Genomic DNA, 27698 nt, shown 5'->3' on the forward strand with positions numbered 1-27698 from the left:
CACCAGGGAGGTGGCTATGAAGAGTGATGTGGTGTGGAGTGTGGCGCTCCATCTTTGCTGATAACTCTCCAAAGTCCAAACCACTAACAGATTTTTTTTTTGTTTGATGTTGTTTTGTTAGGATATAGCGGGTTGGAAAATGACTGACATGACTTATTAAAATCAAATAAATGCAAATAAGTCAGGTTTTACAAAAATAAGTTTAAAACAAATCAACTCCCACCCATGAGAAAGAGAGCTAGGCCAGCAGAATAAAACTTTAAGCTTAAACTACTAACAGATTTTTAAGATGGCACCAGTACTGGTAGTCAACTGATTTTTCCTGGTTGAACAAAAAACTACATACAATGAAGTAGGTGCTAAAAAAACTAAAAAAACTACCTACCAGGAACTGAGTTCCTACTGTGGGAATGTTACAAAAGTTTCTGAGTCTCGAAAAAGATCCTGGTTCCTGAAAAAAGTTCCTCGAGTGGGAAAGCGTCTATAAAGTACTAAAAAATAATAAAACAAAGTACAGACTATTATGAAAGTGCAAGACCCAGGACTGTAATATAATATCATAATAAAGGAAATATTATTGCTATGCCAATGTGTCTGTTATAACAGGCTATGATGGGCATGAATGGATTAGGCGTTACACATCTGATGACTGTGAGCTAAAAAGAGGCTCAGTGGCACCTGTTGCTGTAGTCCAGTGGCTAAGGATGCTCCAGGGCAATGCATCATGGACAGCCACATTGGGCCACATTAGTGATGATTGCCTCTGATGTCGCCACTGCCTTCTTTTTTAGCACTGTCTCCGTCATAAAATAATCCATTCATTTTGTAAAACCATTTTGTCTTAATCAGAGTAACAAGGGCCAGAGGCTATCCTGGAAGTAAATGCTGAGTCAGTCCATTAAATGGCTTGCTCATTCAGACAACCACTCTAAGGCTACACCCACACCTATGGTTTAATTTAAAATGTAATTTTTAAACCAAAATGATCTCCATCCACATTAGCATCTTAACATCGCTTACAAATGTATTGTCTACACTGGGCATGTGTGCATTGGAGGAAAAGTCCTTGAAGGGATCATAATGCTGTCTCAACAGGATTTACTGTAATCTAAAAAAATGTAGCAACCTGTAAATTATTTGCTTTTTGTGCATGTATGCATCATTCAGTCTCTGAAAATCACAAATTAGCTGTAAGCAAGCAAACAACACAGCAAGCGTCATGTGAAAGCAGCTCCTCTGTGTTCGCTATGCTAGATAACAGTTTTCTTTCATGAAGGGTGACCAATCAGGGAATGAGATGTTGTAATGAGCATCCAATCAGGGAACAGCTAAATAATAAGCATGAACAAATGATTGGAGTCTGCATTTTTAAAAATGTATGTTTTCACTCACCCATATTGCAATGCCAAACCAGCATTTGAGGAAGTATACAGCTCTGCAGAGCATTTTCAAAAGTCTCCATTTTCATGGTTTATAAAAGACTAATGTGTGCATTTTTAAACAAAAATGTTGTGGTATGGGCTAATTTAGAGTCATCACTCAAACGTAATTGTATATCTTTGAAATGTATGGGAAAAATCAGAATATCATGAGGAGACCCAAGAGAAAATAGGTCTTGTATTCTTAAATGAGAAAAAGAGATATCCATTTATATACAACAATCAGAAAACAAATAATAAATAATAAAAAAGCATACAAAATAGTGTAATAACTTTCTGTCTGATGATACATGAGACAATCATGGGTTCAATCACTGATCCTGAGCCAATTTAGAGACGTCTGTTGACTTTTTCCTTACTGCTACAGCTATGGTGTCATCATCCTTCAGTCTTTATCCAAGACAAGTCACACACAAATGACAGAAAGCGAAAGCACATTGAAAACACATGCACACACATTTTTAAAGCAAACCTAATGGAGTATTCTAGTCACCTTCTCCATGTATGATTACTTTAGCTGCTGACCGGGTTGTGGTGGGGGGATATTTTATTTTGTAATTTCACTAGGGGGCTTGACCCCCTGCTCAATTCGCATCTTTGTCGCTTGTGTATGTGGATTTCACTTTCACCAAACAACAAAACTTTAAAATCTCGCGGATAGGCCTCTTCATTGGGAAGAAACACTACTTTTCCCTGATGGCAACACGAATTAGACGATCTACAAGTCTCCGACTTAAAGTTTAATGCCAAATAATATCTACATACTTCTGTCATATCACCTATGTCCATATATTCGATCTCTTTTCGCTTTTACCTTTTTATCAATATCTCATTGAATTTTGATTCCGTGTTTGGAATAAAATCATGACAATGCTATTGTATAACTGCCCGTGAGTGAATATCGTTTCTTTTTCTCTACAAGAAATGTGTCAGACAATAACATTCACACAAATGAGAAATGATTGAACCGTGTGCGTGGTTATGTGGGCAGGACTTTTTCTCATGTGGGATTTCACTTTCACCAACCAACATATCTTTTAATTCTCGTTGATATGCCTCTTCACTGGGAAGAAACACTAGTTTTTTTTTCTTTTAAACTTAAAGTTTAAATCCAAACAATATATTCGATCTCTTTTCGCTGTTCCGTTATATCACCGAGTAATACTATCCTTTACTATGCTTTTATAGAGACTTTCAAATTTTCAGACTTCCATTATCTCTAACCTGCTCTGCATGTGTACCGCGCCAATGTCTCGTCAATGACTCGTCTCGCAGGACATGAAAGTGTCTCTCTCAGAAAATCACACCTTGTCTCCTCCCAAGATTTTTTTTATAATAGAGAGATGCATCCTGTTTCTTTCTGCATTTCTACTCTTCAATTAAAAAAAAATGTTCACAAAATATAAAACAAATGGAGGATCGGTATCCTGTATCCAGCTCACCTTCTGCTCCCACCTCACTGTCATTTGGCAGAAGGAAGAGTTGGGCTCTCCATCTAGCAAAGCCACTGTTTGTAAAGATACAATTAAGTACTGAAGTCAAGACCCAATATGGCTGGGCATTAAATGAAGAGACCTTCAGTACTTCAAGGATAACAGTTTAGAATGACACAACATTTTGAAGCTGCAGATCTTCTTCAATGGTCCTGGATAAGTAATGTAACACTAGAGCTGTGGTTGGTGTCCTTGTGATTTGGTTAAAGAAGTGCAGTCGGTTCTTGCTGCTGCTGCCTTACAGCTCCTGTGTGCTCCTGGTTTTCTCTCACAAGCCAAAAGCACACATGGTTAACTGGTAACTCGAAATCACCCATATATGGGTATGTAAATGAGTGTGCCCTGCAATGGACTGGCATCCTATCTTGGGCTGTTTTCTGATTTATAGCTAATGCTTGTAATGAGAACTCAATCAAAGTGACACCTTTTATCGGCTAGCTAAAAAGATTACAAAATGCAAGCTTTAAAGGCAACTTAGGTCCCTTCTTCAGGCAAGATGTAATGTGGCTAATGCTTGAATAAGCTCTAGCTTGTGGAAATTTTAAAACTTAATTAAATGGGGTTGGAAGTGAATGGAGGGTTTAGTAAATGGACTTCAATGGATTTTGCCTTTAGACACTTCAATGTAAAGGCCATGTCAGGTCAGATTACTTTTCCAGTGATTTGGAGTCATCGCCTTCTTCTACATAATCTTAGCACATCAGAGGCAGTCAGCAGTCGTATAATTTGACATGCCCAGCAGCTCAGTCCAACTAGTCCACGACTCAAGCCATCGTTAATGGTAGGGGTGGGCACTGTGCGCATGAGAACCGAGAATCAATAACAATTCATATAAAGCAGTGATGAGGTATAAGGAACCCAGGAGTTTTGGACTTCACAATCAGAAGGGAAACTTGTGTGTCTGATGTCTCCTGTTTTATATACCACAATAGAAAAGAAGGAAAAAAAAGTGTCTGAACTCACTTTACCTGTTAACTGTTCTTAAAGGGGCACGCATGACTGTGCTGGATGGTCGACAAACAGTCAGTACATGTGACATGCTGTTGTGCTGTACAAGTTGATGAATATTTTTTTATGTCTTTATTTGTAACTTAGGCAAAACAATGTAATATTAGGGTAATATTAGTGAGGAGCATTCATGTTTACCCCCTAGGACTAAGTCAGTATAATGAATTTTATGATAGGCTTGGGGGAAATGCCTCAAACAACTTTGGCAAATGTTCCTCCGCAGGGTTCTCTCAATCAACCCCCACAGGAAAGCCAGACTGCCTAGCTGGCAAGCTTCACGGGGGCAGATGTGAAGGTATTCTCTGCCCAATTGGTCTGAAGTATGGCTGTTTGGAATTGGCTTGTATCAGAAGCCTTTAAGTAACACGATGCCCTATTGGCTGTAGGGGTTTTGACAGAAAATCTATAAATCTGCTTGCTTTACCCCTCCTTATCTCTCTCTTACTAAACATCAATGAAGAAGCATCTCTCTGTCACACCATGAACTGAAAGGGTCAACGCAATGAACAGCAAAGCTCGGCAGCCATATTGAGACAGGCATGCGTCCTGTTCTGAAGAATGCTGACCAAAAATGAAGACTTAATTAGAGACATTTTAAGTAACTTACAAGTCTGTGTGCCTTCTGACACGACGCATCACCATTTATCAGGTTGTATGGTTTCCAATATTCAAATTTACTTTTCATATTGTTATTATTTATGAATATTATCAATAATACATTATTTAAAGTGTAACTTAACTCCTGCTTGTCTCTTACTACACCTAACAGCCTGAGGTTATAGCTGTAGAATGGAAGGTGGGGAGAAGTTATATGGTACAATACCTTATAAACAGTGGTAAGTCTGTGAGATTGGAGGCATTCTGACAAAAGCTACATATTAATAAAACAAAAGGGGAAAGTAGAGCAATATATTACTCTACCAAGACAAAACACATACCCAAAGACATTGGTTCAGTGATGAGATCAGCAACTTCAACTGGCAAGTCTGATATAACCCATGACTAAAAGTCATGTAATGTGGCATCGACTTTAGATACAATTTGTTTTAGAAACGATGTTTTAGCACCTCACGACAGGCTAGTGCTGCAAGCATAGTCTCACGTCCCCTGTAGACTTGAATTAGGTCAGTTTGAGAATTACATGCATGTGTTTTTCATTGCCATTTTTAAACATATGTCTGTGTAATGACTCTAACTTATGTACTAACATATGTAAGACCCACATATTTGCCTGCATACAAAACTCAACTTTGCTAAAATATTATCACTGTCACCATCAATTGGTTTATTTCTAACTTTATGACAAATGAAGTTCAGTATTTTTATGAAGGTACCAGCTGGGCCAAGGTTACACACTCTTCCATTGTTTAAACAATTCCTAAAATAGAATATAAACATGAGTAGAAATAAAATGCAAACCATAAAATGTGAATGTCTGTTTCTTCTTCTGTTTATTCAATTAAATGGCTAATGGTAAATCCTAATCAGCATTGTGCCCTCACAATTCAAAGAGCTGAGCTACAGCTGGACAAACAAATCTCTTGTTTAAGTAATGTAATACGCTTTAAACTTTTAATAGGGAAAAGTAAAGCCTGGTTAAAAGCAAAACGAGCATCTGACAAAAAGTGGATTTCTCAAAACATTTTAAAAAGGATTTAAAATGTCTGGAGGAGTTCAGAATTATTAAAAATGTGTGTCTCAATAGTAAGAAAAAACAAGTGCCACAGTACTGGCAGATTGATACGCTGGTCCAATTAAGCCAACATGCTTGGAAAGACCAAATACTCAACACTCCACACTTGCAGTGACTGAGGCAATGAATCCACCATCATTATACACAGGGCCGTCAACATACCCAGAATAATAAGGCGACTTTCGTGTGTCTGTCTGCTTTGCATGAAACCAGCTTCTGTTGAACAAGCCATCGTCTCTGTGCATGAAGCAAACCGCACTATGTGCTGCTGGCTGAAGAAAACATACAGTATTTAGGGGGTGATAGAAATAAGGAATGAAAAGAAACTAAGACAGGACTTAACTGGGGCCTCACTCCTGGCCCTTCTTCTTGCTTGCTATTTGTTCTTCTTTTCTGCACAATTCTAATTACACAGCAGTCATATGATGGAAGGAATAGAGGAAAATAAAACATGGAGCTTGGATGGTGGGATTGCATTGAGGACCATGGTGCCTTTCCACTCTGTTTCTTACTGTATATCTACTGATTAAAGTACTGATATTACTGCCAGCTTATAATATTCATTAGGGCTACAGACTACGACTTGAATATTAATTGTTCAATTTCACCACAGTCTACCACTGACAGCACTTATTGCTTTGGTTTAGAGATCCATCATTCAGGAGCAGAGGGTTGCTGCAATGCATTTGCTTAAGCAAAGCTTAATAAACTCTGATACGTTTGAGGAACATGACCTGAAAGAGGAGATGCTTTGTCTATTTTTTGAAAGACATTGTAGGTTACTTCAGACACTCCTCACATTTGCACCTGGTTCACTCAAAGCTTCTCCACAGTCACCTTCTTCCTTAAAACATTCTCTGATATGGTGCATAAAGTGGGAGGTGATGATGCGTTCCCTGCAGATGCTGGCCTGAACAGAGTAAACGGGGATTATGGGGCAGTCTTTAAAGATGATTATAATATTTCAAATATGTCAGATTTTGTGATTGCGAGCATAAATTAAATGTATATGTGTATGGTTTATAGGACTGCCCTGGTAACACTATGCTGACAGATGGAGTAGAGATGTATATTTAAAAGTATTCTATAGCAACATCTTTTATGGAATTTTACCAGTACAACTTGTCTCTAGCATTGATTCAGGACAGGGGGAGCAGTGCCCCCTCACCTTTAGGACTGGAGAAAACTAACCCAGTGCCCCCACCCCCAATAGATGCCACCTTTCTGATTACCATTATTAGTACTACTTTTGAATCAACCATCTGAGGTTTCGTTCTTTTCTGGTTTTATGATACTGTTTGCTCTTTCAGACTCAGTCTTGGCCTAAGGTTTGTTGATATGTATTGCCTAATAATTACCATATCTTGTATGACTGTTTTCTTGACTTCTCCTTTGAAACACAGCTTTCAAGTAATAAACTACAGCTGTGCTTTAGTACTTCATCACACTTCTCTTGACGTGCCCTAATCTGCACTCATATGATGGTGTAGCAAGTTTAACAGGGCACACCTTGTTCACTGCCCTCATGCTTTTCATCTGGAAAGCTGCAGCTAGAGCAATGTGCTGAGAGGGCACTCAGCTCTGAAGACTTGGTCAGGCAGTACGCTGCTGACATTAAGTGCAGTATGCCAAAGTATTGCCTAATAAAACAGGCGCAGGTCAAATAAACAGGCAGGTAAAGCATACTTAAAGAATGAGACAAAGCACTCAAGAAACATTTGTCGGCATCTGAAGTGTAAGGCACTTGGGGGTCGACCAAAAATTACATTTAATGACAGAATGAGCTTTTCTTTAAATTTTCCACCTCATCTGTCACATTTAGTGTTGCCAAATGATTGATGCCATTAGACTGGTGTGCTGTTTGGTACAATAGGTAGGGCATTTAACTTAAAGTCCAAGCTGACAGTTTTAATCATTGTTTTTAATTCATGTCACACTGAATATACAGTACACTTGTATGTAATGTATGATTAATGTAGAATACTGTAACACACTTCTCTCAGGACTACCCAAAAAATAAATCAATCAATTGCAACGAGTGCAGAATGCAGCTGCTAGAATCTTAACTAGGAAAAAAAAATCTGAGCACATCTCTCCAGTTTTGATGTCACTACACTGTCCAGAGTGCCCAGAGGGGACTGGGCAGTCTCATGGTCTGGAATCCCTACAGATTTTATTTTTTCTCCAGCCGTCTGGAGTTTTTTTGTTTTTCTGTCCCCTGGCCATTGAACCTTACTCTTATTCGATGTTAATGTTGATTTATTTTGTTTTATAATTATGTCTTTCATTTTTCTATTCTTTAATATGTAAAGCACTTTGAGCTACTGTTTGTATGAAAATGTGCTATATAATTAAATGTTGTTGTTGTTGTTGTTACACTGGTTACCTGTGGCATTTAAAATTAACTTTAAAATGCTGCTTTTAGTTTACAATGCCTTAAATAATCTCGCTCCATCTTATATTTCGGAATGCCTTTCACCTTACACTCCAAATTGTAACCTTAGATCTTCAAATGAGTGTCTGCTCAGAATTCCAAGAGCTAAACTCAAAAGAAGTGGTGAGGCGGCCTTCTGCTGTTATGCACCTAAAATCTGGAATAGCTTACTGATAGAAATTTGCCAGGATAATACAGTGGAGCACTTTAAAAAAACTGCTAAAAATTCATTATTTTAACATGGCTTTCTCATAGCTTCATTTTAGTTAAATCCTGATGCTCTGAATATTCAATTAATTATCATTATCATTTATGGTGGCTCCAAAATCTGTACTAATCCCTACTTTCTCTGCTGTTCTTTTTCCGGTTTTCTGTGGTGGTGATCGGTGCCACCACCACCTGATCAAGGCACCGTGCAGTGCCTACATTAATGGATTGAAGGCCAGAGGTCCACATGACCCTCATCATCAAGTTCTTCCATGTGAACCCTGAATACCATGAGGACTGACTGAGGTCATGTATGTTAGGCAGAATGCCTAGAGTGGGCTTGGTGGTCTCGTGGCCTCAGAAACCCTGCAGATTTTGTTTTTCTCTCCAGCCATCTAGAGTTTTTTTTCTGGAGTTATTTTTTTTACTTTTATTCTATGTTAATTAGTATTGCCTAATTTTATTTTTAAATTTTGTCTTTTTTCTCTTTCTCCATCCTGTAAAGCATTTTGAGCTACATCACTTGTATGAAAATGTGCTATATAAATAAATGATGTTGTTGTTGTTGTATGTATATAGTTGTGCTCACAAGTTTACATACCCTGGCAGAATTTATGAAATATTGGTTATTGTTTGGAAAATATAAGTGATTATGCAGAAAGCTTTCCTTTAAATTAGGGAGTGCATCCTGGCAAGGCAATTTATTATCACATAAATGTGTGTGCCTTTTTTAAATCATAATGATAACTGAAATCACCCAAATGGGCCTGATCAAACATTTACATACCCTTGAATTTTGGGGCTGATAATATACACACAAGTTGACACACATAGGTTCAAATTAAGGGCAATTAAGGGAGAGTGGATAGGTTCAAATTAACGGATATGGACTGGGTAATGTGTTAGGAATGAAAGGATGCCACATCATTTGATGGAAATGAAAATTATCAACCTACTAAGGGCTGAATTCAAAAACACTGCAAAAATTAAAGTGAAAAAATGATGCAGCAGGCTAGTTCATTATGCCAAAATTTCATTGCAGCAAGACCAAATCATACTCAGTAGTTTGTATGGCCCCCACGAGCTTGTATGCCTGCCTGACAACGTTGGGGTATGCTGCTAATGAGATGACGGATGGTGACCTGGGGGATCTCTTCCCAGATCTGGACCAGGGCATCGCTGAGTTCCTGGACAATCTGAGGTGCAACCTGGCGGCGTCGGATGGAATGAAACATAACGTCCCAGAGGTGTTCTATTGGATTTAGGTCAGGCGAGTGTGGAGGCCAATCAATGGCATCAATTCCTTCATCCTCCAGGAACGGCCTGCATACTCTCACCAAATTAGGCCAGGCATTGTTGTGCACCAGGATTAACTCAGGACCCACTGCACCAGCATAGGGTCTGACAATGGGTCCAAGGATTTCATCCTGATACCTAATAGGAGTCAAGCTGCTGTTGTCTAGCCTGTAAAAGTCTGTGTGTCCCTCCATGGATATGCCTCCCCAGACCATCACTGACCCACCACCAACGAGTCATGCTGAATGATGTTACAGGCAGCATAACGTTCTCCACGACTTCTCCAGACTCTTTTACATCTGTCACATGGAGGTTATTTTATAGGGCTACTGCAGTGCTCATCATGTTCCTCCTTGCCCAAAGGAGAAGATACCAATCCTGCTGAGGGTTTAAGGACCTTCTACGGCCCTGTCCGGCTCTCCTAGAGTAACTGCCTATCGACATGTGCAACTTCTGTAGGGTCCTGGTATCGCCTCATGCTACCAGTAGTGACACTGACCGTAGCCAAATGCAAAACTAGTGAAAAAACAGATGAGAAGGGAAAAATGTCAGTGGCCTATATATGTATATATATTATATATAAATATATATATAAAATATATATATATATAGAGAGAGAGAGATTGGGAGAGAGAGAAAGAGAGAGAGATATAATATAATATATAATATTTTGATAATATATAATATATATAATCTTGGGTAAATAATTCAAGGAGGTGGTGTGGAGTGTGTCAAATATTTGGAAAATCCTTTAGCAAACCACTGTTGTTTTAGTAAGATTAAGTTCTTAACTAACTAATCTTTTAATTTGTTTTCTTGACTACATTTGTAACCACCTTGTTCAGTTTTGAGGCTCAGATTTGTTTTGATGATTTAGTAATGAACATCTGTCTCTTTAACAGCTCAGTCTTAGGTTTTCTGTTCTTAATTTCATCATCTCTTGATCATAAACAATAAAAGCAGCATGAGTGGCTGCTACTGTATCTTGGTTTTTTGTCCACTTGATTGTTTAACTAATCTTCATCATGTGATACATTTTGGTTTTGGGTAAATTAACCTAAAGTATTTGTATTCAAATTTTCCCAGCAGTTTCAAACCTTTCCTGTACGGACCTCTTGGTTCAGAAAGAGTTTCATCCCAAGAGCTCTAAACGCACTCAATCAGTTCATCAAGTGCTCCTTTTAAAACTGTTTGTAATTATAAGTACAATCACTGTACCTCACTGTAAACTTGCACTACAGTTATAATATTGCACAACCTGAGCCACTTTATAAAGCGCGTATTTACATATGATGACGATATCATTTTTAAGATGAAATACAGCAAAATATGTTTATTATATTATACAGATAAAACTTTAACTTCATTTAAATAATCTACTGTATATTGTTAAAAATTAAAGGACACAGTGTTGCTACGCTAGCAAGGATCTGGCGCTCCGCTCACGATTTTTCCTGCCTCACACTGTATGCTTCACTGGGACTGGCGTGAAGGATAGAATAATTAAACATGTACTACAAAGATATTTCAATGTTCCTTAAAAGTTTTGAAGAATCGACGTTATAAGCTTACAGATGGCTTAACGTCTATTACAGAGCTGATTGTGTGGCGATCAGTTACTTGGAGAAAGAAAAGGAAGGACAGGAATTTCAGGTTAGTAGGCCTACGTTTGAAAGAGACAATACTGCAGGGGCGGCCTTAGACATGTGCAAACTGTGCACCTACACAGGGACGCCACACCAATATATATTGAATATAAAACAGAAAGAGAAAATAACAACACAGCTAAAAACGCAGCAGCAAATTTCGGCAAAAGTTAAATGCTTGTGTCATGAGCACGAGGTGGCTATGCAGTGTCTGCAGCGGACGTGGTCATCCACCGTGCATAAGCTACCTTACTGACATTGGCGGGCGAAGGAGCCACCGATTCTTCCTCTGCCCAGTGCCACCACAAGCCTAGAGCCGCCCATAAGTACTTCTGCAATAAATTATTTCATTGAAGGTCGCACACAATCACTGCGTTGTGAAACCCATGTTTAATAACGTGCTTTAACTCCTATCATCATGAAAATTATATCACGTGTACATCTCAGTATTTTAGTTATTCAGAGAGCTGTAATATCACGAATGTAATGGTTTCTGTGTCCAGTTGGAGGAAGAGAGCCGGTTTAAGAAGCAAGTAGTGATTCACACACATAGAGCACATAGAAGATCACATACAAAACAAAGCATTTAACGTGCTACTTTAATTACAATGTGATTTGAGAAACTGGTTAATTAAACGATTTTAAGATGAAGTTTATGATGTTCTACTTTAATGACAAAATAAACTACGTGATTAAAGTGGAAATGTCGAGATTAAAGTGGACATTTCGTGCTTTTTCCCCACAGTGTGCCTTTTTTTATTCTCTGTACCTTAATAAGTTTTCATATGACACACAGACAGTGGGCCACAACTCGCCTTTTCACGGCGACTTTGATATCTGACAACTTCTTTTTTATTTCGGGTACTGTGAGACTTTGTGAACTTGACCTTTCAAGTTTCTCCAACACGCTATGTCAATCGATCAACTTCCTTTTGTTGATTATACCACGGTTTATTTGAACAAATAGTATGTTTTTCCTTTGCCTCCACTTGGTATTCGCTAAAATTCTTATATTTTCCCCATGCTTTTCCCATTGTCTTTTCACAGAAGGCTGAGCTTAAGGGCTATTTATATTGATTTGTATATTCAAAGAGGTGTAATTCTGGGAGGAATTGGGGCGGGACAGAAGGCTGGTGCACGTGCGTTACTTTTCACACTGACTGGGATTTATGTAGAGGAACAACGTGGAAGTGGAGTACGCACAGATTCCTGCATCTGGATTTTTCTGTGCGTATGCACATTTTGGCTTTTGTGCTTACGCTATGTTATAGTGCGAATTCTGCGCATGGCGTTATGCATGAGGCCCCTGGTCCTTTTCACAAGCTTTTGCTAATGTAAACGTGATCCCTACATTATGTTCACTATACTTTGGTATAGGTGTGGATGACTATTAAGCTGTTACCAGAACCATTTTGGTCAAAGTTATGAACTTTTACTAATAAAGTGATGCAGAGCTAGTCAGCTAACTCCTAACGGGAGCAGCCGAAAGAAGAAGAATTGTTTTGCCGACTAGGCTTGCAATTTGCAGAGTATTTCCTGCATCTTTTCTGACTATTATTAAAATTCAATTTAAAAATTTATGTCTTTAATGATGTCCCCAAGGGAGGCACTGTAGCTTTTGCTTCCTACAACCTTGGGTAAAAGAACATTTCAAAGCATCCATCACCAGCACTTTATCAGGTAAGTCTGTTGCTAGTGGGCTGTCATCTGTGTGCCCTTGGCATCAGTGTGAATGAGTTTAAAGCAGGTATGACTGCTTTGGGTCTCACACTTTGGGGAAAGACACTAAAAACATGAATTAAATGGATCCAATTTGCTACAAATTGCCGTTTTTGCTATTCTCTCCTTTATTGTCATCTGGCTACATGTTTTGTTGGGTTGATATCTGGCAAGACTGAACTTAACAACTTATTTGCCGCTTTTTACTTGTAAGGTCAGCAGTACCATGAAGATCCAGTATGTTGCTCACATTGGATAATGGACCAGTTGGATTGTATCTTAAGTATTGTGTGTAGTTCTGGTCACCACACTATCACAAAGACATGGCAGCACTAGAAGCTGCACAGAGAAGTGGGTCCCAGCACTCTGACAGGCTCAGGAATTAAACCCTTTTCAGACGAAATCAGAAACGACTACATGAGGAACTTGTGGTAGTCTTCAGGTTTTTCGAAGAAATTGATTAAGTTCATCTTTCTGAATTCTTTTGATGAAATACTTGAGGTAAAGCAAAGTAGACTGCGAGAAGAGTAAAGAGCACCTCTTTGCACAAAGCATTGTAGGAAACCAAAATAACTTTTACGTTATGTGGATAAAGTTAAAACACTGACGACTTTTAAAAATGAACTGGATTCAATATTAGGACATGTTAGGAATTAGTTAACAAAATGAGCATGATGGAGTAAATATTCTCACCTTGTTTGCAATCTTCTTATGTTCATTACATTAATTTATATTTTAAAAAGGTATACACTAATGTGTGTCATTAAACCCTATTCATTTTTCTCAAAATATAAAATTTCATATTTTAATTTCATTTGATTAGTGCCTAGTCCAGTGTGGGAACTCTTATAAATTCATTGGCAATTTTGTCACACGCTTACATCATTTGCTCTGTGCAGGATAAACTATGATGTTTAATGGTTAGATTGCACTGGGACACTTTTATTTTCATGAGTCTTCAACTAAAAGGTTCTTCTGTGTTTACAATTTTTTGAGAACAAGTATATTTGAAGAGAGATTGAGTAGATTGGCAATGATATCCAATAAAAAGACCATTAGGAAAAGGAAGATTTAATAGGAGAGATCGCTGCCCTGTCAGTTAAGACAATTAGGGATATAAAATTTCAAAAATAATCTGCGGTGATTCTAATAAATACTAAAAAAATAAAATGTAGAAATAACTCAAGCCAGTTATGTCAACAGGTGTCATGTAGATTTGTTTAGTAATTGGGAAAAAAACAGCTTTGTCAAATCTACTGCAGTTCACTGTGGCTGGTTTAATGCCAGTCAGTTACACTGGATGTGGTTTATTTGAACATTCTTTAAGCAGCACTACCACCTTACTAAAGCTACATCCACTACTGCTGTGTTTTCATTAAAAAACTGTTTTTAAGAAAAAAATGATCTTCTTCCACAATAGCATTTTCATAGTATCTCTGTCCACACTAACATGACTGAAAAGCCATATGACACAGACATTTGCCTAAACTGGATATGCATGCATCAGCAGAAAAATCCTTGAAGGGATAATAATGCAGCCAGCCACGACTGCCACGATCAGTAAATATTTTGCAATGTGTGCAAATATGCAGCATTAAAACTACAAAATGCAATTTAGATGTTTACAGGTACGCAACAGAACAAGCTCCATGGAAGCAGCTCTTCTTGGTATGCTATGTTGGATTATGGTTTTCTTCTGTGAAAGGTGACCAATCAGAGAATGAGACGTTGTAATGAATAAAGGAAAGTTCTATGTAATAAGCATGAACAATCAGAGAGGGATTGGAGTCTTCATTTTCACAAGTCTATGTTTATCCCTGTCCACATTATAACACTGAGCCAGGGTTTTCAGAAGTATAAAGCTCTGGAGAGCATTTTGAAAAGTCTCTCTTTTTGGGAGCTGAAACTGTTGGGGTAGTGATAATGAAAGGTAAAAATGGAGACTAATGTCTGTATTTTTTAACAAAACTGAAATAGTATGAATATAGCATAAATTGACACAATAAATTAACAATATTCAATGTCTTGTTTTTTTAATTAAGATTGCTTAATAGTGTAACCACAAGGGGCCACCACTGAGCCCCTGGCTGCAGACACAGTGTCACCCAACACAAGTCCAGGATCAAATTAAAAGTTATTTTTCACCAACACTTTTCTACACAAGCACCAGCCTCACTGCACAATTACAAAATATTCTCCTCCAGCACAGTGTCACCCGCTGCCTCCCAACTCCGACTATCCAAAATGAGTCTGTAGGCTTCCTTTTGAACTAGACGTAGGAACTGCTTCTGGTGTCACCCCCAGGTTATTCACTTCCAGGTCATGCACAAACCAGGACAGCCCCCATACCCAAAGCCGGCAGGATCCTCTAGCTGTACCCAAAGTCCTAAAGACAGAGCTGCGTTTTTGGAATCCAATTCCTATGCCTCCTTGCAGGTGTCCTTATTGGATTCAACCCTGAGGAACACTGCCACCTATCGTAAGGAGGAATGAACTGCTCCCGGCATGCATGTTTGCCCAGTCCATCCATTATGGCCCCCTGGCTGAGCAAGAAATCCTCCTCCACCCCAGCCAGGATGCCTATCCTTCTTCGGTAGCACCTACAGTTGTTTACACATTCTTGTGTTAGTTTATTACAACTCTGTGTTGCTCCTGTGCAGCAACACCTCTGGTTGGCCAATCCCCTAACACACACATAGTGACAAATCAAATGCAATAAATTATGCACCAATAACAATTTAATAAGCCAGTATTAAAAGCAAACACATCTCCAAAAGACAGACACTTGGGGCCATTTCCTTACATTCCAATAGGAGCAGCTTCCTCTTAAAATCTATGCAATCAATCAGAATAGTTAATGAGCTGTGAATTATAAACTTGCGATTCTTTCCAACATACACAACATTTTGACAACCAGAGCTTAAATGTATGTTCTTTCAAATTAGTGTGTTTTACTATTAAAGTTTTGAACTAGCCATATTCATTTTTTTCCCAAATAGTGAAACAATCAAACTAAAATAAGGCATGACACATATTTAGGCAGGGGAATAAAATCTGTATAAAAAATACAGCAACCAACAGGGACATTTAATAGAAAAAGAACTTTAACTACCTCGGTATTCAATTCTTATAGTAAATCAGCAGGATAAGGCATTAGTGATCTGCATAAAAGCAGCATCTAACATACAAAGCTCAATGTGGATGTGTGTGTTTTTTCTTCCTTGGTCCAATCTCAGTAAAATTTGGTACACATATCCCACTTTATGGGGACAAGACAACAGACTACTTTGAGAGCCAAAATTTTGACTGACCCTGCAGGAGCTTGGGGGGAAAGAATGGGTTCCTTTTTTTACTACTGTGAGTTTTAATGACAGTGTCTTTAATATAATTTAATTCTGAGCTCAAAATCTGGGAAATGTTCTTGGGGACAGTTCACTTTAAGAAGCTAGATAGTTAGATAGATAAGCCTTAGTTTAGTTTATGCTCCAAACTCAGAATGCTTATGTGCACACATCATGGCTCCCAATCATTCCCAGCATTGTTTTGACACGTCTTCTGAGCACTTTGTCAGAAATTAACGTAACGCGCGGTCAATTTGCAGTACCAGCAAAAAAATAGGTGACGTGTGTGTTCACGTATTGGTACATGACGTCAGCATCGTTGTTTACTACCAACATGTGACAGCAGGTTTACAGCTGCAACACGACCAATCTGCGTGTTTTGATATTTGATGAATGGTTTGACGCAAACATGTGAAGCAAGTCATCAAAATTGAATGCTGACATGCAAATTAACTTTTCTTCATCCATTTCTCGCACAGGCAATACAAGTGTCGCATATTCCCCATCATAATAACACAATGCATTTAAAGGTAACTGTGGTGTTGTGGGTCCACAGTTCGCTGTGCAAAGGCCAGTTTTTTTAAATAAATAATCACCGCACTCGAGGCAGCTTTGTGAGGGGGTGTAGTGGTTGTAGCAAGCCGCAGAGCGATCTGCGGTGTGGGCGTCTCTCACCGAGTGCACAGGTGAGGGACTGCCCACATCCGTGATTGTTCCCATGGCTAATGTGCTGCAGCTGCTATGGCCCCTCGCTATATAAAAAGAAGCGCGAGTCGGATGGAAAAAAGGAAAGATCAGAGAAAGAAAAGGAAACGGAGGTTGGCGGCAGCAAGCAGTGAGGAGAGACAGAGCAAGTCGGTGAGGCAGGAAGCGGGCAAGCGCTCGCAGGCAGCTGAAGGCAGCCTAGGTGTTTGGCCAACACCTGGGAGAAGTAGTGGTTGTGGTCGCTCCCGCAGATTTTGTTTTGCAGGACGGGAGTGACTCTCCGCAGAAGGTAGCGGGAGTCAGGACTTGGGATGTGGTATTCCCTGCATGAGAGCCTTGGTCGCAGAGGAATTCCTATGTCACTATCAGGGGGAGCCGACCAGAGCCAAGGATCGGTAAGGCGACTGACAGTAGCAGGAGAAGCAGATATTGTGAAGGTCAGCTGCAGAGAGAGCGTCTCACTTGTTGCGAGGCTCAGATGGGTGTAGCAAGAGAGACGCTGGAGTGAAAGACACCGGGCTTGCTAATGATTTTAAAGACTGTTTTCTGTTGAACGTTTTAACCTCGTTGTTTTAAGAAGATTTTTCTATTTATTGGTTTTAACCTCCACATTTTCTTAAGGATTATTTATTTATAGAACTTTGAAAGCACTGCACTTTATTGGACACTTTGTTTTTTTGATTGTTGATTTGATTTTTAATAAAAGCACTTTTGCACCTTTTCATACCATCCCTTGCTCAGTTGTTATTGTCTCACTGTCTAGCTCATTGGTGACATTACTGACGGTGTTGGGTTGAAGGGCTCCCGAACAGCAATGGGAGTGTGGAGCCAGAACTCACATCGTCACAGTCTCACATACCATCTGTTTTGCTGTTGCTGTCTTTTTTTTTTAACACCTTCACAACAGCATCAGAATGCAAAGAAATTTTATTTTTAACATCTTTTTCCCTCAACTCACAGCACAGTAAAATCAGACATTGTTTTCTCACCATGATGATGATGATGTTTTGCAATACCACCTTGCAGAATCCTCCAGATTTACTTAAAGTATACACTCAAGTATGTGTCCTCAGGCACACAGTTGTAACGGTATGTATATCCCCGGCCTTAAAACTACTTACCCGGGCAGAACCGGATGCTAGTGCTAGTAATCTATAAATCTGAACAGTGTTGAACAATAAACATAAAAATAGGCAAAGGGCCCAAATGTCTTCTTTCTAAACTGAAAAGCCTTGCTGAACAGCTAATTCCCTTCTTGCTCCACATCTTGTCCCCATAATGCAAGGTCTAAATGTTGTAAGGCTTTACTGCCATTCATCATGTTAGGGCTGGGCTCCATCATCATCATTGGACTCACTAGTGTTAGCCTCTTGCTTGTGGGTAGTTGTGCATCTCCATCTGACATTATGACAATGTTAGCGTCTCCCTCTGACCTGCTGCTGGCCAAGCTGATGTTAGCTTCTTCCCTGCCTGGTGTTATATCCCAATGGTTCATCTTTCAGTGGAAAAAAATCTAGCGATTCTATATTTTGGCTGCATTTTCTATTTTTTTTCTTTTTCTCCATTTAGGTTTCTTAATCTGAGCTTGCACATGGTGTACAGCTGGGGTCTGTATAGTCAGTCCCGAAGGGCCTTAGTATGTGCAGTTATTTGCATTTTATTGCTAAAACAGAATAATTAAAAATAGTAAATGCAGTTGTTCAAGTCTAAAATAAGCAATCAAGAGTGGTGGGTCTTAACAGGCAAGACAACTAAAACTGGACACTAAAAATGACACTTGAGCAATAAGTGCTTCAACAGCAATAACAGATGTCTTATTAAGATATTGTGTTGGAATAAAAATCTGCAGCCACTAAGGACCCCCAGGACCGACTTTGCAGACCTGTGGTTTAAACAGCCAGCACTTACTGCACATCAAAAATTCAGTTATTTCTTTTTTTTTTTGCTTTTTGAAAGAGTTTTTATTTCATTTTAATTGTTACTTGGAATCCCACCAACAAATGGTTAAATGTGATTCCAATGGTTCACATTTAGGTCTTTTGGTGGTTTCCCCACCCACCCCATGGTCCTGGTGCCCCTGTACATTCATCAGATTGCCCATGTAGTTAATCAGGCCCTGATGCATAGTTGTTATTTACATTAATTTGATTTGAAATGTAATCCAATGTTTAACAGTCATGTCATCTCAGAAAGATGAAAAAAATATTTTGTGATATAGGGTGGGTGCCAGGTTTGCCAGTTTATCAAAAAGAAATTGAAATGAATCGTCTACCACAGCCACACAAAACCACCCAACAGTCTGTAACTTTCTCTCTAACTGTACAAAGTGTGGGGATCTGTCTGAACCCTTGTAGCATTTTGGTAACGAATGAGGGCATTCCTTAACGCAAACTACCTGCTGGGTCTAAATGGAGGAGATTCTGCCAGTCTGAATACTACAGAAAATGCAGAGAAAGTTCTGAAAAACAGCAGCATATGTGACAACCCACCCCAATCTATTTTCCCAAGTGGACAGAACTCAGAGCCCTTCTTGGATCGAGGCCTTGCCGTGGCAGAAGGGCTTGCGAGGTCTAGTGATCCTTGAAGCTATGTTGTCGGGAGCTACATGCTCCTGGTAGGGCTTCCCAGAGCAAACAGGTCTGAGGTGAAGATCCAGACTAACTTGATCCTGAGACCCCATATGGAGTTAAACCAAGGATCGGCGTTTCCCTTGCCCGGGAAAGGGTACTTGGGGGAGGGGCTCGCTGGCAAGCACCTGGTGGCTGGACCTTCGACCACAGGGCCCAGCCGGGCTCAGCCCAAAGGAGCAACGTGGTTCCACTCTCTTGTGGGGCTACCACCTGCAAGAGAGGCCATAGGCCTCGGGTGCAATGCGATATGGGCAGTAGCCGAAGGCAGGAACTCTGGCTTTCCGACCCTCGGTTGACGAAACTGGCTCTTGGGACATGGAATGTTACCTCTCTGGCGAGGAAGGAGCCTGAACTGGTGCGAGAGGTTGAAAGGTACTGGCTAGATATAGTCAGGCTCACCTCTACGCATGATCTGGGCTCTGGAACCATTTCTCTTGAGAGAGGCTGGACTTTGTTCCACTCTGGAGTTGCTATGGGTGAGAGGCGTTGGGCAGGGGGGGGCTTGCTTATGGCTACCAGGCTTGAGGCCTGCACGTTGGGGTTCTCCCCATTGGACAAGAGGGTTGTTTCCCTGTGCCTTCGAGTTGGGGGAAGGACTCTTACTGTTGTTTGTGCTTATGCCTCCTCTCTGAACAGCATAGTGTGCAAAGTCATCATATACTATACAGTACATGAACATTAAAACGTGTTCATTTTAAGTTAAATTGACAATGCAACTGTGTATTGAGAAAATAAATGTACCATGGTTGAGTATAAAAAGGTGTTTATTTTAAGAAAGATTAACATGAGGTACTGTAGGTGGGTAATGGCTACTTTGTTGAGTTAGATTGTACCTCTTTTAAAGTAATACACTTTGTTAACTTTGTTATAGCTTACATAAAATGTGTTAATAAGCAATAAAAGAGATGTATGTCAGTCAGTATTCTGTTTGATAGCTACAGTACATAAGTCAGCAAAAAATAACATTTAGGGTTAAATTAACTGAGGATAGATGTATAAAGGGGACAACCATGAGAATTACAGTATGTTTATTATTATGGGTGAATGAGCCTAATATTTTGCATAAATAATATTGTTATTTCAATGACTCATAATGTGCTACTAGCACTTCAGCACTTATTTTTAAGGCTTTTTACAGTATTTCAAGTTCATGCCTCTTCTGGGATGGCCCTGCCCCTGACTACTAATACAACAAAGTCTGCTTTACAAAAGAATCCAATACTGGGATAACAGATGCTGCGAATTGCCAAATTTTATAAAGTTTATTAAATGATTCATTTGTGCCACAAAACATTCAAGTTATCAATTGGTGTAATTCTTTCCTACTGAAGAAATATCCAGCTGTCCATTTTCTTGACTTTGTGTGAGAGAAGGAGAGAGCCTAATCTAACAATAATGAGCACAAGACAAATACCACATCTGAACGTAATACCACCTCTGAACATGACACTGGTCAGTCATTCGGCATATGAACACTTATTTATAGTGAGCCAATTCAGATTTTTCCAATTAACACAACATTGCTGGGTTGTGGCAGTACAATAGAACAACCAGAGAAATTGCAAGAAAGTACAAGAAGAAATATGAAAACTTAATGTAGACAGTGACTGAGCTGGGAGTCAACCCCTAATCATTAGACCTGTGAACAGAGGTGCCGCTAAAGACGTTATACCCCATGAGACAAAACCATTTGGGTACAATGGCTATGTAACCACACCTCCTTCAAAGCATTAGAAAACCTACTAGGGCTGTCAAATTAGCTAAAAAATAAGGTATTGAGTATTCAATTTAAAAATAAATAAATATGCAAATATATTTGAACTTACAGGCTTTATTTACACATTACTATTATGATACATGTGGTAATATCAATACCCAACTAGAAAAAAATAGTGAAAACTCATAACTGTTATTTAAATCTAAGAGATATCAAAATCCCACATATACATCTGTCTTGTCTTCAGCCTAAACCTGGCAACAGGGTGGGGAAGAACTAGGATAGAGAGCCATAAAATCAGCCACAAAAGATATTTTAATCCTGGCACTGACTATGCAACATTATTATTACTATTTTCAGAAATGCATGAAGTGCTTACGACAATGTTGTGTAGATACCACAGCCATTAAATAAAAGGGATGCGTGAAAACTAAATCACAAAGAAATATGTGCATTTGTGCATCACTGCCAGTATTGTCATAGAGTATGAAACCTGGATGAAATCACTGAAATAAGCTAAACATAAATAAGCTAAAGTTCCAAACTACTGGCACAGCTGGTTTGTGATACAATTATTATTTTATTCTTCCCAAGCTAAATGGCTTTTTGCTCCATGTGGCAGAAGATGATCACTTTTATATAAATTGGGACACTCAACCCAAGAGGATGATGCCTGTGTTTGTGTCTCACAAATAAAGTAACTGAGTATACTCAATGATGCATTGTAATGATCTGTAAATGTTTAGTCCTCATTATAAGTTTTATTTAGTAGATTCTTTTAAAGCAAATCAAATTCTGTAAAATGAGATGGGTGTTTACCAGGAAAGTACAAAGTTAAAAAATTACGCAGAGAAATTTATTGAAGAAATCACAAGAACTGTAGGATGTGGTCAGCATTCAAAGAATACAACTGGTGCAATCATCCTATGAGCTGGTTTGCTTGCACCACATATGGAGAATGGACTTACATTAAACTGAACAAACTGAACTTTATTTGAGAAAAAAATGGACGGCCAATTGTCACCCTATCTTTTCTCTCTTTGAAGATTTTCTTGCTTTTCTTTTCTGGAACCCTGAACTTGGCTACAACATTTCAATTTAAGCAAAACAAAAACACATGTAATGTTGACTTGCAAGTGTGTGGATTACCTCTCTACAACTCAAGCCATTCTGGCTAAAACAGGGGGGAATACAATGTAAAGACTTGGTTGCTACTTTTGGTAAAAAAAAATGTTTATCTAAATCAATAACTGGCTAGTAAAAACTGATAACATTATATTCTAATATTTTCCAGGGTCACTGTCTTTCAGATTCCCTTGTAATTGTTTTAATTATCCTAACCCTCTCCCTTCTTAAAGCACTCACCACTGTGTCACCATGCTACCTCAATCACTTCAGAGGTTATACAGCCTAAATACCTAAATAATCCTTTTTGGTATTTTTTAAATCATATGGTATGTAAATACCAAAACATTCATGTATTTTGTGCCTCTCTTGTGGCTATAGGTAGGACTTTTTAGTAATGATGACTACATTAAGACTAGGCTTTTATTTGCCACAGTTCTACTGTAGCTTTTTAACAGATATACTGTAAATAGCACTTAATTTGTCAAAAAGGAAAAATAAAGAATCAAATACAATTTGAATTAATCTAATCTAGTCTGATCTGAAATGATTTGTATATTCCCCTTTTGCAGGATTTTTTTCTTATTCTTTTAGCTTGTGATGTGAGCCTGAACTGTTTCCTCACTGTAAAAAATTAAAGAAAAAAGCCTTAAAATGCAAGTTGTTTTGCTTTTATTTGGACAAACAAATCTGCCAATGAAGTAAACAAAAATTACTTGAACAGTTTTCTTAAAATAAGCTAAATAAATGTTACATAGAAATTTCTTGAGAAGTCTATACATCTTCCAATAAGTAAAGTAAGATTTTTAATGAGTTGTTATCAAAACTTTTCACTTGTTTAGATTTCATTTTTTGCAGTACTGGAAAATAAATAATTCTGTTCACTATGCAAGTCACGTTTAGAAGTCCTACTGTGTATAAATCATCAAGACGGAAAAAGGCTGTCTACCCACATGCTGTTGAGCCGAGAAAAGACATGACAAGAAGGTTGGCAAAATTAGAAGGGAGAGCACATTTTTTGAATAAAAATCAATGCTATCAATTCTCTCACTCCAAATAAGTAGGCTGCTGTTGTGTGCCATAATAATGTCTCTTACATGCATTGAAGTTGTAATTCAATGAAGCAGCTGAGTATTCTTCAGACTTAATCTTCATCATAACCCATAACAAGTCTCGCAAGTATCAGTCACAAAACCAGTCTCTGTTGCACCTAACTACTGTTCACCATTAATACTCATTTCACTGTACACACAAGTGTGAACACAGTACTATGTATGATACATTTTAAAAAGAATATAATTATATGGGATGTCACAGTGGTTAGCTCTGCTGCTACTACACAGCCCCAAAAGACTGGGTTAGAATCCTAGCCTGATCACTGTCTGGCACACTCACACACCAACAATCACTCACACTGTTTTTTGAGTTTGCAATAAACTAGAATCTTTAAGATGACAGGGGACAATGGGGTAAAAGCCCATGAATAGTGGGACAATGTTCATACAGACAGTGACCAGTACATGTTTTGGTTCCAGGATTCAGGAGCTGCAGGGCAGTGGCACTAACTACTGTTCCAGTCTAATATTCATTCACACTTCCAACTGCTTATTCCATTTTAGGATAGACAGGAGCCAGGAGCAAGACAAGAACCAACCACGGAGGTCAATGCACCACAGGACCAATCCATTCTCACCAGGCCAATTTAAAGCCTCCAATTAACCCAACAAGCACATCTTTAGTGCGTGTGAATAGTAGACAAAACACGGACCGTGATTAGGCTAGGATTTCAAACCAGTGTTCAAGAGCTGGGTGGCAGCAACAGTGTAACTTTTTAATGTTCTATGATGAACTGGAGAGCAGTCCAGGGATGCTTCCTATCTTGTGCTTGATACAGATGGGATAGGCTTAGGCCTCCCACAACTCTGACTCGGATTGGGCACGTTGGAGAATGTTGCATTATGCTATTAATTAGTATAAAGTCCCTTCAAAGCACGAGATGTTTAAACTGACAAGTGAGGGAGACAGAGAAGCCAACTGGTCCCTAGATTCCTAGAAGTACTTTCATGATTAGTGTCGACTACTCAAACAATTTTCACCCAGTGCTGACACTTGCTAGTGTTAATGCTGGATTCCTCATTAGTCATTACTACTGTTAGCTCCAATAGGGTTAAATTAAGAACAGAGACTTTGAAAGCCAAGAATCATAGAGAGTCTGTGAATTTCCAGCACATTATTAAAATAGATTTAACACCAAGAAAGCCCAGGCTGATGTGCTCGCCTCGCTTCTATATTAGCCACTAAGAGAATGACTCTTTCTTCGGAGGTTTCGTTTTACTGGCCGACTGGCCCGCTTGTGTATCCCTAGAGGTGGGGCCCTTACCCCAACTTCACCTATCACTTCTGGGCCGGACAGACACACACACTTCCACGCCTAGATGTTTTTATATAAGACAAGGACAGAAGACATAAAAGAGGCAACACTAGACCAAAAGGCAGCTATGATGGGACATTCCCAAAATATGTGGAGAAAAGTGCCTACTGTTTCAGACTGGCACAAACAGCATGAAGGGTATGCGGCAAAGCCTATAATAAATTGTTTACATGGGGTAGAATATAACTTTATGTACACACTTAAATTGAATATTGCAGGTAGTAAAATTCATGCATACTACATATACAGGGTGGTCCAGATCTAATTATGCAGATCCAGATGGTCTGGATGACTTTGATTTATGTAGGCACGATTCCAGTTTGGCGTGAACACAATTCTTCATGTTGTCAGTTCGCACACTTCTCGATGGTCTGGGATTTTTTGGGTGATTTTCTATGTAATAAACTTAATAAGTTATAGCGTAATGAAAATTGTATAATTAGATCTGGACCACCCTATATGTGTGGTACAATTAGCTAATGATCAATATCACACTTTCTACATAAATTGAGAAGAAAAATAATAATTTAATTTTGAATAGTGTATCCCATAATACATGTCAGAGATAAGAAATATGAAGTTTTCTTTGCCTGCTGAAACAAGCTTAAACACGCAGCATTCTAAAGGCAGTGGAGCAGCTCAGATGTTCGGGCCACAGATTACTGCTGTTCACGTAACAGGATTAATCTCTAATTGTAATGCAGCTCCTTGCTGTCTGTCTTAAAAAGAATGCATGATGACAACCTTCAATTCATGAAAACATTTCAGCAGTAAGAGTCAGTTTATGCCCAACAATGCACCGGAGACCAAATCAAGGATGGTTCCTGCCTTGTGGATGACACTGCTGGGATAGGTTCAAACTCTGACTTGGATCAAGCAGGTTTGAGAATGTTGTATTATGCCATTAATCAATATAAAATCACAATATGATAATATCTAAAAATCATAACACATACACAAAATTACCACAAACTTAAAAAGGCACAGTTTCACATTGTGTAATTACTTAATGAAATGAGGTATATTTCGGTACGATCATTTAGAAAGGCATCTAAAAACCAGAATAAAATCAGACCCCTTAGTCTTGAGGGGATGCCTTACCACATTAGGTTCACCAGGACTCACACTGTTGCTTATCAGTTGTCTCTTTGAATGACTGAAAAAGTAACAAGAATGAACCTCCAAAGCCTCCTGCTTGTACTGTCTAGTCTGGTATGACTCGAGCATACACGTCGAGTGAAAGCAACCACCCAGACTCGTACTACCTGTATTTTTAAACAGACAAGAGATCATCAACGCACTGGCAGAAAGACATTATAAGCTCATTATTCCAACTCTGTTTCTCAGGTTTCAAAAAACAAGAAAACATCAAAGTAAAAGAAAGAGAACAGGCCGTGTGAAGAATCACAGAGTCAACATGCTGCCATTTGAACACAGAATGTCCACATTGTAGGTTTTCGCTATTGTTTCTTAGTCCTGGGAACCTTTTCTGTTGCAGCTTTGCATTTCAAATAAATGTGCAATTACAAGTCACTTTAATCTTTCACTTGATGCCTGTTTCTTTACTCTCTTAATGCACCATAAATAATGAGCCATATGGGTTCTGGGTATTTAAAAATGCTTGCATGTTTTACAAAGGAGGCCCTTGCTCTTGGTAGGGATGCCTAAAAGAAATGAGAAATGTGAAGTTGATTATCCCTGCCATTTACTGACCCTGCCTAGTCCAATACAGAATGATATGGGGGTTGGGATTGAGTCTATCCCAGAAGCAGTGGAAACAAATGAAGAAATCCGTCCTACACAGGATGCCAGTCAGGCCACACTGGCCCAGTCATACTAAATTGAATCTGGAAGGCTAATTCTAGCCAAATGAAAAGATTATTGGGCAGCATGGTAGTACTACCATCTCAACAATTCAGTTTCCTTGGTTGCACATGTGGATTTTGCATGTTTTCCTTGTGTATGTCTGGGTTTTCCTCCAACATCTCCTAAGATGGGAAGCTTAGGTTTATTGATAATTCCAAATTCTGGATAGGCCTCCAGTCCATCGATTACACTCATGTAGCTAGCCACTAACCTAACATACAATTTAAAGGAATTAACCACCCAAGAATGACATTTGTAATATGTTATTTATCCCATGTAATTGGTACAGAGGCTAGGAGCATGCACTGATTTTATAGCGCGTTGTCACACCCACCACACAACAAACACACCTAGATTGGGACTTGAGAGCAGCTGTGCAATGGGTGACGTCACACTGGAACAGTGTAAAGACTCTTTTACAGTGGCTGGAGTGCCAATCCTACCAACATGTCCCAAGCTTTCCTGGCAAGTTGGAGGACCTGCTTACAGTTTGACGTCATACCCAGGACAAGGCAACTGCAGGTTAAGGGGCCTTGTTCAAGGGCCCAGCGGAGTAGAGTCACTTCTGGCATTTACCTTCTGATTGCTGGCCTCAGAATCACCACTTCGCTCATGTACTGATGGCTAAGAAAATTTTTTAAAGGTGTATTTCCATGTAGAACAGACATAAAACAGGCTCTGATAGAACAGGAGCTAATGGTGACCAACACTACACAATAGCAAACACTATTAAAAATGTCTATTAGAAAACTGTTGTTACTCATGTCACATAATCCACACATTAAGTCATCCAGATATATGCACCCAACATATAAAACACATGTATTTCTTACTAAAATATTATTTAATAAATAAATCTGGAAAAAGAGGTAGTCCACAGATAAGATTTTTGAATTGAAGACAGGGCTCTTAACCAGTGAAGGACGGGGAGAGGCAGGGCTTCAGTTC

The 27698-nt window shown here is 39.0% G+C and overlaps 1 protein-coding gene across 4 annotated transcripts in view; it reads right to left on the reverse strand.

Moving 5' to 3' along the window:
• chl1b (cell adhesion molecule L1-like b) overlaps positions 1-27698 on the reverse strand; it is a 150906-nt gene that overhangs the window by 118868 nt on the left and 4340 nt on the right. For 2 of the 4 annotated variants that reach the window (XM_039747876.1, XM_039747867.1), the window contains exon 1: positions 25986-26089. The exons of the other annotated variants lie outside the window; for them this stretch is intronic. The gene's annotated coding sequence lies outside the window, so the exon portion shown is untranslated. Of the gene's footprint in view, positions 1-25985; positions 26090-27698 lie in introns of those variants that run through there. 4 annotated transcript variants of the gene reach the window in all.

Source organism: Polypterus senegalus, chromosome 1 (genome assembly GCF_016835505.1).
Source record: "Polypterus senegalus isolate Bchr_013 chromosome 1, ASM1683550v1, whole genome shotgun sequence".
Lineage (NCBI taxonomy): Eukaryota > Metazoa > Chordata > Cladistia > Polypteriformes > Polypteridae > Polypterus > Polypterus senegalus.